The 13286-nt window shown below is 36.1% G+C and overlaps 1 non-coding gene across 1 annotated transcript; it reads right to left on the bottom strand.

Moving 5' to 3' along the window:
* Positions 1-626: 626 nt before the first annotated feature.
* On the bottom strand, positions 627-753 carry LOC117713215 (small nucleolar RNA SNORA17). The gene has a single exon (XR_004607394.1). It is a non-coding gene; the product is annotated as a small nucleolar RNA SNORA17 (small nucleolar RNA).
* Between the last annotated feature and the right edge of the window lie 12533 nt (positions 754-13286).

The following is a 13286-nucleotide window of genomic DNA, read 5'->3' as shown; positions in this document are numbered from 1 at the left end:
TTAAAATGTCCTTGGCCAGGAGCCCAGACCAGGGACAACTACCTGGCCTTTAGTGGAAACAGAACCCTGCTCTTACAGAGCCATGGACACAGACATTGCCCCTATGGCACCACAGGCCACCACTATACCATGGTCCCATGCATCATCCCTGGCTACTTACATGAGGCTGTTCCTCACTATCCTATATTCTCACATTGTGCCTTTCTTCATTGTGCCCATATCCTTCTGTTGCTCTTTCTCTTTCATTTCTCCACCACTTACTTGCTCCTCTTAGTGAAGTTTCTGAGTGTCTCCAGTTGTGTCCGATATGCTTTCAGGAGTGTTATACTGCTCATGTACATTATAGCATCAGGCAGTGGTAGTTTCTGACAGTGGTCTGTACCCTAGACATGCTCAGCGTGCTGACTGGCTGTTGTCTTGGGCTGGGTCTCTGTTCAGAGAGCTTATGGTGCCAGTCTGGTGATCATCTTGGGCTCCTCACTTGGTGAGGAAGATTCTCTGTCGCAGGCTTACTCCAGCAACTGCCTAGGGCCTTCAGTCTCAGGTGGGATTCTTCTGGTCCTGGGAACTGTTGGTGCCTGCGTGGCACAGGACCGGTAGTCATCTCAGTATTGCTTTTCTTAGAGAATGTTAGACTATTTATCACTCAGATATTCATAGGTGAGAACACTGAGAATAGACATAGTCTCTCTCCTTTCTGCCCCCTACTGACACACATGTGACATAGCTTCCACACTTGAAACTAAAGGCAGATCCTCCCTTACATTTTTTTCCTTGGGTGATTTAATGTTACTCTTTATCAATGCTTACACTACTTCCTCCAGTTCTTATCTTTAGTATTATCTCAGCACAGACCACACAATGCTTTTATCCTCCAACAGTTACTGAATTTAAATGGATGACTGTTTTAAGTATTATGATATTTTCATAGTGGGCATATCCATAAGTTGTAGTTGCTTCTGCAGTGAATATTTGACTCAAAGAGAAGTGATGGTGACTGTTTGATGCATTGAGCATGTGGATTTAGTATATAGCTGTTATATTATATATAGCTGTATATAAGCAAGCAGATGCTGATCTTAAAAAAAAAAAAAGACTTGAAAACAAATGTAGTCAAAATAAGAGAGAATAGCAAACAGTCCAGCAAGAGGATATAACAGTTTAAATCACACATACTCCTTATATCAGCACACTCCATTTTATAAAATAAGCACCACCGTATGAAAAGTCACAGATTAACATCAACACAGAGGTAGTGTTTTATTTCTATACTCCACTCACCAAAAGATATATCCAGATAAAAGCAGATTATTGCTAGAGTTAATGACATTGTAGGTAAAATGAACCCAACTCCACCTACAGAACATTCTATCTAAATAGCAAATATTCTACTCAGCAGCTCATGCAACTCTCCAAAAATACATCATCTAGTGAGGCACTTCATACAAACTAAGTCTTTATAAATACAGAAAATTTGAAATAATATCTTGCATTTCCTTTGATTGCGATAAAATGAAACTAAGAATCATGAAGAAAATGACATAATATTAAAAAAATTATAGAGAGTGAGAAACATACTCCTGAATGATATTTGGTAAAGAAATCAAAATCAAGGGGGGAGCAAATACACACACACACACACACACACACACACACATATATATATGTATAAACATATATATATATATATATATATATATATATATATACACAGATGTTTGTCCATGCTTCATTTCAAATAATTTTTTTAAAAAAAGGCATGATAACAAAACAGCATCCATCATGGAATAAAATAGACATGGATCCATGGAACCAAATTTAAGACCTCAAAACAAATGTATATAGCCACAATCATCTGAGTTTTCACAAAGATGCCAAAGGCATACAAATGGTGCTGGCAAAACTAGATGTTCACATCTAACATAAGGTAAATAGATCTCTATCTTTCATTGTGAACAAAGAACTCCAATGGACCCAATTCCAATGGATCAGAAGCCTTCATGTAAGACCTTAAACCCTGAAATTGTGTGAAGAAGACAGTAGAAAAAGCACTTTAAAACACAGATAGAGGCAAAGATTTTCTGAAGAGGACTTCAATTTCTCAGGAAAGAAAAATTTAAAAACTTGTTTCCATTTAGGGAGTGTTTTTATTTTACTAAAATGAATCAAGTCCTTATGAATATGAGAGAAGTTAGAAGTCATATAACGTCTAATTTATTTTATAATTGAATTAAAGAAAAATATTACTTAGGCTGTTAGTGATTCTCCCTACTCAGATTTTGGGTGTTGTTTAGCATAATGATTTTGGTTTCTATCTTTCAGTTGGTAAATAGACCCAGACAGGATAATATCACTTCTGCATCAGCAATTTACTCCTCACAGAGTAGTGAGTAGGGTAACTTATTTATTAAACCTTAAAGGAATATAATTAGGCCATTCTCTCTCATCTTCCCCCTCCCCCCCCCAAAAAAATATATCCTAAACAAAATGAACAAAACCAATGAGAGCAAAGATATTGACAGGAGAGAGGATCTACTCTCAGAAAAGCCAAATCTAGGAGTGAGGCCAAGTTTATGTAACACATGATTTAACAACTCACATGATGATGCCAAGAATCCACTTTTCTCCCTTCATCTTTCTGTGAAGCACGTCTCCTGTCTTACTATTCCCCTAGCTGTGATGACTGTATCAATTAATCACAACCCTTTAATAAACCACCACAAAACTAAGTGACTTTAAAGGCAGTGATCAGTTATTTCTCAGAATAATGCATGCTGGCTACGATTTCTCTCCTATCCTCATTTACCTTGTGGCTTGATGAAGTATAGAGTTACCACAGCTGGAAAGGACAAGGTAGCCTGAGTCCTCCATCTGATATTTGAAGCTAACTGTTGTCTTAAGCATCACTGATTTCTTTCTTATTATGTATCATCTTCCAACTGTCTAAAAGAACTTTCCCATTATGTTCTTAAGGCAGAATTCCAAACGCCCGAAAAGAGAAGCTGCGAATATTCATCCCCTAGTGATCCAGTGTCATTTCTTAGATTTTCAGTAGCTTAAAACATGCATACAAAAACAAACAAAAAACAAAAACAACAGCAACAACAAAAGTGTTTTGGAGCAAAATATCCTGAAGAACATCCATAACTTCATGAAACCATGTGGTACATGGTCCGGGAGTTTTGTTTGATTTTATATTTGCACAACGTCCAAATTTTACATTTTCACATAACTCCATATGATCTCAAAGAAAATAACAATGTATATTTATATTCTGGTAGTTTTCTGAACAAAAATGAAGAACGATATTTCTTTCCTAGTTGCTCTGGCAAATATCTTTGTCCATCTGTGGTCACAAGCCATTTCAGACCTAACCTCCAGCTAGAATGTGAATTATTACCACAAAATTTGGGTCTGGAAAGATTGCTCAGCAGTAAGCCACTTGTTACATATGTTTGAGATTCAGAGTTCAAAGTCCCAAAAACTCATGTGTATGCCAGATGAAAATAATGACTCTATTGTATGTAATTCTAGCCAGGGAAGGTAGAGATTGGAGCTACTCAGAACAAGATGGCAAGTAAAACTAGCCTCATCTGCTAGCTCTGGGTATGATTGAGAGACCTTTCCTTAAGGAACAGAGTAAAAGAGCAATCAAAGATGATATCTGACATTATGTTTGGACCACCATAATCATGGTCACATAGGTCATAAATCAAGACATTGTCAAATACATTAGTGAAGCAGAAGAATCTGTGCTGAAGGCTTCAACTGCCACCTGATTCCCTTTTCAGCTCTCCTGTATTCAGACTAATTTAGGGCATATATCACACATTACGAAAGATTTTCTTCATAGTCACAATGATGTTAGGTCAACAAGAAGTTGGTAATAGAAAACAGATAAGAAGACTAAAGATGCCGGGCGGTGGTGACTCATGCCTTTAATCCCAGCACTTGGGAGGCAAGCAGATTTCTGAGTTCAAGGCCAGCCTGGTCTACAGAGTGAGTTCCAGGACAGCCAGGGCTACACAGAGAAACCCTGTCTCAAAAAAACAAAATAAATAAATAAATAAATATATATATAAACAAATAAATAAATAAAATAAAAAGAAGACTAAAGATAATTCATCTCTCAACCAGTAAAATTCCAAACTCCTATATGGTTGATATTCTAATCTGTCAATCATACTTAGGTACAGAATTTTCTCAAGATTCTTCAATAAAAAAATTACTAAGAAAATATCTTTCATCTAGGAAATAGTTCCCAAATGATACATACTGCCATCAGTATCTGCCCCATTGTCACTTTAAAAACAAAAATAGATTAAGATGTAGCAAAATTATCATTTTTACATTACACAGAATGAACTCTTATAGCTATAAATCTAGAAAAACATAATATTCCCTGACATATAAGAAATCTATATAAGGACAGGTATAAGTTACTACCCAAAAGATATCTAGGTGTCTAATATGTATGTGTGTGTGTATGTATATGTATAAATTTATATGCAAAGAACCAGAGACTGTTTCAGTAGAAAGCTAAAAGCAGACCTAGATTATATAGCCAAAAACATTTTAAAATGGGACATAATTGCCTGAGCCAGTGCTTTAGGATTAAACTTGGAATATATGCAGGCTTTTGTATGACACTCTTCAGTAACAAGCATCACACAGCTCTATATAGAATTTAATAAACAATGACAACAACAATATTAATAATAATCTGATAGAGAAAAGGTTGACGGCCCACTTAACTGTACTGAGAAGCTTATTTGTTTTCTCATTCTCCAATGTCCAAAGTTTACTTCCTTCTGATTTCTGACTTTGTGCCCCTCTGGATTTGATTAGTGAGCTTTGAAATCTGCTTTTAAAGTAGCTTAAGGGCTGAAAGGCTTTCCCTCCTGATCACATTTACTTGGGAGATATAGATATGTCTTGGTAGCTTTATCCTCGGGCCCTTTTCTTCCCAGTATAGTGTGTACCACTCAAAATTTGGAGAGCAGCTTGCATTAGCACAAGGATGCAAGTTCTCTCACTGCCTCTGAGACACTCAGGCAATTTATGATCATTTGTTGCAAAGAGGCTCTGCCTTTTCTCTTAGACAGAAGAAAATAGCATCACCTACTCCATTGCATCTCAAGGACTCAGCTAATGCATCCTTGATGATCTTCTCTGGATAGAAATATCTACAAAGGCTTTAGGAGCTCAGATCAAGTATTTTCACTGTCAGCCACCAAAGGTTTCCCATTCCCTGGCCTGCCCAATTATGGGACTTTCTAGCCGGCAGAAACAGGCAGTTTAAAATGTCTTCCAATGCTACTGTCAATACTGAACTAAAGATTGTCTTGAAAAATCCCTTTCTTGTGGAAGTTCCAAATTATCACCAGGGTCCTATAACCCTATGCCTTAACTGACACATAAGTTAAGTGGTGATTCTATACATTTTCATTAATGGGACCCACAACATACCATGCAGAATCACTGTCTCACTACTGAGACAAGGGCTTGCTCCAATATGTCAATCTCTTTCAGAGAACAAGGACTGAGCAAAGTAGCTAAGAAGAAAGAAATTGGAAAGTTGATGGTAAAGCATGAATAGTTGATATAACAATGAAGAATGGAGAGGGACAGAGTGTTCCTTCAGGCCTCTTGGTGAGGGCCACTACCGATGCTGCCAGATCTGTCCTTTGAATGAGTCTTCTATTTCATATGAAACAATCGGTAGGTCTGTTGAATATTTTCAGACTCTCAAGTTGAGAAAGTGGTACATGACAATTTCCCCACTAAGTAATTCTTCATGGCATTTCTTACTTAAAACAATGACAACAAAAACTACTCAGTCATTTTTTTTTTACAAGCTAGAAGCTTAAGGCCTTCGTAGTTAGACTGGGAAGCCAACCTTGTAAGACAGTGCAGTTTATTCCTTGGGGTGTAGTCAAGTTATAGTCAATAATTGAGACGTATGTAGAATCATCTCAGAAGAGCCTGACTCTGCTGAGGATCATTAGTGATATAGAATTTCCAGTCCATGCAACAATGTGTCAAGCTAAGTGCTGGTGCTCACCGTAAGTGTTTGTTTGGTAACTGGCTCTTACTTTGTCACTATTAGGTAATAAACTTGAGAGAAATTGTTCTCTTCATACATTCTCAAAAATAGGCCAGACAGGATAGACATACCTTTAATCCTAGCACTCAGGAGGCAGAGGCAGGAAAATCTCATGGAATTTCAGGCAAGCCAGGTTTACCTAATACCAATCTGTCACAATAAATAAGTAAATAAATAAATAAACCTTAAAATTAAAAAGCAGTTAAATATTAAAATATAATTTAAAATTACAAATTTCCTTTTTACAAGACCAACCCTTAGCTCTTTAAAGATTACACTAAGATAAATAATGTTAAATGTAAGGAGTTAACAAAAGGGAAGAGTAACATCTTTACCTCAACTGAAATAAAATGTACATCTATTAAGAACCATTTTCAAGCAGTGAAAATTCCCTTTTAGGTATTTTAAGCTTTATCTGTGTCATAGAATGCAAAAAAAAAAAAAAAAAAAAAAAAAAAAAAAAAAAAAAAAAAAAAAAAAAAACTAGTCATTCCTGAGGCTGCCAGGATTTGGGGCAGGGAGTGGGATGTGATGGTTTGAGTGAGGTGTTCCCTAAAGAAAGCTCTCTGTGCTTTGAGCACTTAGTCCTCAGTTGGTGGTGCTGTTTGGGAGGTTGTGGCCTTTCTGGAGGAAGTGCATCACTTGACAGTAGGCTGTGAGATTTCAAAGTCCCCTGCCATTCCCACTGGGTGCTTCCCTTCCCACATCCCTGCATTCCTCCCTCTCTCTTTTTCTCCGTTTCTGCTTCCTGCTTACAGTTGAAGATACATAAGACCTTAGTTTGCATACTTATATCATACATATATTAGCTCAAATATACCAAGAAGGAAGGGGACTGCTAAAGAAGATGTGGCAGTCTTAGATGGTTGGGTACATTGAACCCACAATTAGCAAACAGAAAGAAGCAAATGCCAGGTATTCAGTTCACTTTCTCCTTTGTATTAAGTCTGGGACCCTGTGCATGAAATAACAGTGCTTATATTTTGAGTAGGCCTTCTCTCATTAGTAAAACCCTTCTGGATACACCCTTATCAACACACCAAGAAGTTTGTTCCCATGGTGATTCTAAATGCATGCCAGTTTAGTGAAGATTAAGGGTCATAGAATCCATAGATGCATTGATAAAGTTAGAACTGCCATGTTACAATTTCATCCCAGGATCCTGCTCCCCAGCCACCAACATTTGAATACTCCTAAATGAGAGACTAACCCTCAACATAAGAGCCTTAAGGGACATTTTACATTCATACAAGAAATGGCACAGACAAAGAAACTATGATGGGGAGAAATAAGTCTCTACTGTGTATACTTAGAAATTTCCTCTGAGGTTCTTGACTGATAGATATTTAGATATATCAGATAGAGTCCATTTTATGGAAATGTATTAATACCATAAAATGTATCAACTTAGTCACTTATAAATGCAAGTTGAGTGGTATACAGTGTATTTAAGTTATGCGACCTTTACTGCCACTTTTTCCTAGACCTATTATATTTTCTCAAACTGAACATGCTTTCATTAAACACTCTTTCCCTGTTTGTTTTCCTTCTAGTCCTTCTAACCACCATTACATTTTCTATTTTTGTAAATTTGAATATGCTAATCACTTCACATACATATAATCATATATCTTCTTTTGTATATATCTCATTACATTCCAATTAATGTCTTTAAGGCTTACACATGTTGAAATACCCTCATAGAAGCAGGGGGATGGGAAATGGAATGGGGGTTTCCAAGTGGGGAAAACCAGAAAATGGGATAACATTTGAAATGTAAATAAAGAGAATTTCCAATTTTTTAAAAAAGGCAAAAAAACAGGGTTACAATTGGGAAAAAAAAAAATGTGACCAAAATTGTTGGCAATTCTGTTTTAAGTTCTCTGTGGAGCAACCCTAATGTTTGCTCAGTGTCTAGACCATAAATTTTCTTCAAATGTAAACCAGTTTTTTCATATCTTCCCAATACTAATATTTGTTGTTTGTCTGATTTTGTGTCATAGTCAAAATATAGGTGTGAAGTTGTATCCATGTGGATGATTTTGTTACATCATGTTCAAAAGAAATACATTTCTTCTAAAAGCAAAGAAGCTGGCACTCTCATAGAACACAGATCTTCATAGTGAAAAACACAGTGGCATGGAAAAGACTTTAAAAAAATTAACTGTTTTGTAAATATTGTTAAAAAAATTCAGTGTTCTCAGTATTTGACCAAATTAGATTGATAATTAAGACAGAGAAAATAAACATAGGAAAAATTAATCACGCACAGACCAGAGAATGCAGTCAGCAATGTTAAACAGAATTTGGAGAACAGAGATGGTAGATCACTCTTAACTGTGAGAACTGAGTATGTGCGAACAATGGTAGGAGAATATATTCAATACTAATCATAGCATAACAATGGAAAAACCAAAGGCACACAAAGTAAAAAAAAAATTTGCAAAAGAGAATAAGAAAAAACTTACAAAAATCACCTATAATTTTCATTTTATATAATTCATCAAAATCAAGAAATTAGATATTACTAACATGATTACAGTGATATTAAACAAAGGAAAAACAAATCATTGTTACATTAAAGAATTTTCAGAATCACAGGACATTACCACCATATTAGTGACTCCTCATAATCCTAAGCAAGGTCCTGGGAGATACTAGGAATGTAGACCACGTGATTATATTAAAGACAAGGATACAACAGTGAACTACAAGGCTAACAGTCTATTTGAATGGCAAAGTGGGAATATAACTATTTGTTTAAGTAATTTGAAAAATAATGTTCCCTCCTGTAAAACTATAATGTTCCAGTAGTTAGTGTATCCAAGGTAGAAAAAGTAGAGCTACTGGAAGCCAGTGACTAATAAATCAATAAACATTGCTTCGTTGTTATCACATACAAAGCTGTAACAGTGGGAGTTGGCACATGGGAGACACGATTTAGAAGCTGATGATCAGAAGTTCTTGTTTTTTGATTATTTGCGGATCTAAAGGATCGTCCTTTCATGTCTTGAATAGTCACCACTCATTTTTACATGTGGATTCTAGCTCCTGTCACACTCTTATACTTATTTTACTTTCTTTCCAAATACACAAGCTTTGTTATAAAGCATAACTCATTCTAGCAAGTATTGCATTTATTCTAGATTTGGTTTGTTGCTAAAATGGTTGATAGGACTTTTAACTGATGAAAAAGTTCTCAGTGAAGGCATATGTGAAGGATATGCACTTCTAAAGAAATGAATGAGAAAGCCAATGATTTAAACTGGCTACAAATCTCTGTTTCTAGAAAAATTCAGTTATATTTGTGTGAGTTTATCCATTAGTTTGCTCTAAACTCAAAGAATAGCACATAAGAAAAAAAAATAAACAAATAACAAAATGATTAGGCATTGAATTGAAGAAAGGCAAGTTTGAATAACAAAGACTTATCAGCAATTTGGGAGTAGCCATTTAACAATAGGGAAATCAGCAAGTTTCTGGTAACATTGAGGTACAGATGACAAATGGTCCTACAAAGAATAATTAGAATCTGGCAGTGCTCGAGAAAGGAGGCTTGGTATTTTCATAAGTTTCACCTTAAGTAGCAAGCCTCACTGCTCTCTTGAATCAAAGCAATTTATCATCCGTGAACAACTGCCAACAAGAACATCACCAGGGACAAGCTGAGGTTGTGTTTGTAACAGGCCTGGGTTCTCATATAAAAGTATTGAATTTATCTAGACTATGGAGAGTTACCAAGTTCAGTATCAAGGGAGAAACCCCATCTTCTTAGTGGTGATGTTATCTTAGCTACTGTACTCTGTCATGTATGGAGGAATGAAACAGAGCAATAAACAGAAATTTAGGTAGAGAATTAGAATTTGTTTCTAGTGGACTCTTGACATTTCCTCATGGATGGCTTCATTAAGACCAGACATTTGTGAAAGCCCCAAGATCATATCTTGAATCTTCAATAACTAATATATATGTGATTAAAAAATGCAAAACTGTGTGTGTGTGAGTGCACACATGCGTGCATGCATCTCTTCTTTCTCTCACTGAGTGTGTGTGAGTGTGTGTGTGTATGTGTGTGCTTGTCACAGCTATGTTTCTTTATAAAAATCAGATTGGAGTTTAACTCTTTTAACAAAACAGACAAAGACACCCTCATAAATATCTAATGAGGAGCTGTGTATTTATGGAGAGTAACAAACATATTTCTATCAGAGAAAGGAAATGCTCTGAATTTGGACAAGTAACTTGAGAAGCTTTGAAGTAATGGTGTATTTCAGCATTTTTTTTCCAAAGGCCATATCCAAATGTACCACAGGCTGCAATAGAGGAAAGGACCAGCATCCTTCATGAGAGGATAATGGGCTGTTCACATGCTCCACTAGAGCCTAATGTGACAAATGGATGAGTTTGCACGCAAGCATCAAGGATGCTGGGTGGAATAAAGTGGCAGGGATTCTATTGCTGATAGACAATGGCTTTCTGTGTTCTCTGCTCAGACAAACTCTCTTGGAGGTTAATAGCAATCAGGTTTGATGTGGCACCCGTTTCTCTGAATTTGGCTTCAGCATCTGTATTGAGTTTTGGCTATTATAGGAATGCATATTGGACTCTTTAAAATAATCTGACTATTTACATCCATCTAAAACCCATCCACTTGACCCATCCCTGCACCTCTGTATACACAGATTTAACAGGACTATGAGTCCACGACTAGTTTTGTCCAATCATATATCCTTACACTGAATTGAAATAGAAACCATAATTTACTTATTTTCTATGATTTTGAATATATTTTGGACATCAGCAAAGTGAGTTTGGGGATGAAGGTGAGCCTTAAACTTGATAAGGATGGATTATTACTCAATTCAACACTCAATGTATCCAACCTCAAGGAGGAGTATGTTATTGTTGGGGAAGACAGACAGCTCCTTTGATTCTTAACTCAAGCAATGTAGTAAAATTAAATAATGATAATAGTGGATAACGTCCCACTATACTGTCATATGAACCACTTTATCAGAGGTACATATTAACTTTTAAATGAAAGAATGCTCAAGTATGAGAATCTAGCCCAAATTTCACAAATCTTGTATGACAATACAGTTTGATAATACATGTTTATTAAGCTAGTTATTGTCCTAAATTTTCATATGTTCTACACAAGGCCATATTTGTGAATTTTATTTCTAGAAAATTATTTTTATAGAAACATTAAATACAGAGAATATACTCACTGATTCATCAGGTACTTACTATGCACAGTCTAGCACCCAGAGGTCCCAACGTCTATAAGGATGGATTTAACAAAGATCATTCTTCTTTGGGAAGATTTCTAGTAAAGAAAAGATGCAATGTGTAGCTATCATTTGGAGTGGTCACTCTTTTGAAAGATAAAAGGTGTGTTTAAGAGGACACTCCATCACTGGGCAGTGGCATGCAACCAGATTCCAAAGGATGTGGTATTGAAAGAGGACGAAGTGAAACAATCATTGGTGAGATAAGAAAAGGAAAAAAGACATGGTATAGGATGAGAAAAGTCTCACATTGGCTTCAAAAGCTGGACATTGCCTTTGAATCCCAGAAACAAGCTTGGACAATGTGGAGTAAGTGGGAATGACTTCTGTGTGCCACAGATTTTCAAGTCCCATAAATTAAAACTGATAATAAGACCCTAATTTAGTGATGCATAATATGTATGACATGAAACAAAATATGGACAAAGAATAAGCTTCAATAACATTGTTTATAAAAGTAACATATAGTTAGCCAATTTTCCCTAATGTGTAAAAGAGCAAAAGAATTAAATGCAAAAAGTTTGTAAAATTTTGGCATGTGCCTATGTGTATATGTGTGTGGGTGTGGGTCTAAAACCATGTAAATTTCCTGTGTTTCTAACTTTCATTTTCATTAATGTCATAAACATTTTGGACAAAAATATATCCCAGTTTCTTTTTGGTTCCACTGTGGGTAAGACTCAAGACCCATACAAAATGGATTATATCAGAGGCTATCATCTATGAGGAAGACAACAATTATCCTTAAAATCCTGAAAAAAAAACACTGAAAACATGTTGTAACCCTAATATTTGGATTGAAAATTCTGTTTAGTAAGAGCAGGCTGGAGCTGAAAACATGCTCTCAGGATAGACTAAGTCAATGAACACAAACATATGAAAGAGTACTACAGGATTAATATTCTTTTCTCTTTTGTGACTAGGTAGCTAGTGTAGAGAACTCCATTGTCACCCTCAAGTGGACCCATATCTCCAGGAGAGAATGATATGTGTTATAGAACAGTAATATATGGAAATAAAATCTATATTCAACTGTGGCCTTGATGGCAATAGAACAATATTTCCTGGGTACAAAAAACTCTATAGTTTGGTCATCTTTTTTAAAAAAATTACAAATTCAATTTGGGCATCTGCATTGCTTTGCTAATGTTATAATATTTTACCATAAATGAATTATTATACAGCCATTATTATACTGTGGGTCTGAAATTCAAAATAAAAGTCAGGACTTAAAAGAAACAAGAAGTCTTTTAGGGCTGTGGTCCCTCCACTACTTGAATCTGAAATGGACCCACAGCTTCCTCTTTAGAGCTTAGTTCCTTAGCTCATGGTGCTGGGTTGGAAACCTTAGGACCTGCGTGACAGAAGTCTGTCTCTAGGGGCTTGCATTTTTAGATGGTAGCTCACCTGTTGCTCTAGTGCTTTCTACTTCTGGGTTTGCCATATTAGATACAATTTTCTCCACACTCCATCCAGTAGGGATGAAACCATGGATGATCTATGTTTTGTCCATTGTGATGTACTGAAACACTCTGAAATTATGAGCAGAAATTAGTGTTTCTTCCTTTACTTGTCTCTACCAGGTAAAACAGACAGAGGGATGCAAAAGTAACTACCACAGCAGGGTTCTTGATGTCTGACTTTGCCCAGCTTCCTCAAACTGCTTGACTTCCCAAGCTTAATACAGAAACTGGATGGTTCTCACATCACACTCAGAGATCTACTCCTCTCTCTCTCTTCCCCCAATCAGAGGTCCTTCAGGCTGCCTTGTGACTACACATACAATGTAGCAAATCTCCTATGGCTGAGGTCAGTGAATTTTCAAGCTTACTTCTACCTGCAATGTTATGTTTGCTTATGGCAAAAATCTAGGTAAAATTTTCACAAAT

The sequence above is a fragment of the Arvicanthis niloticus genome, chromosome 7 (genome assembly GCF_011762505.2).
Source record: "Arvicanthis niloticus isolate mArvNil1 chromosome 7, mArvNil1.pat.X, whole genome shotgun sequence".
NCBI classification, from domain to species: domain Eukaryota; kingdom Metazoa; phylum Chordata; class Mammalia; order Rodentia; family Muridae; genus Arvicanthis; species Arvicanthis niloticus.
This window is presented reverse-complemented; position numbering and strand designations above follow the sequence as displayed.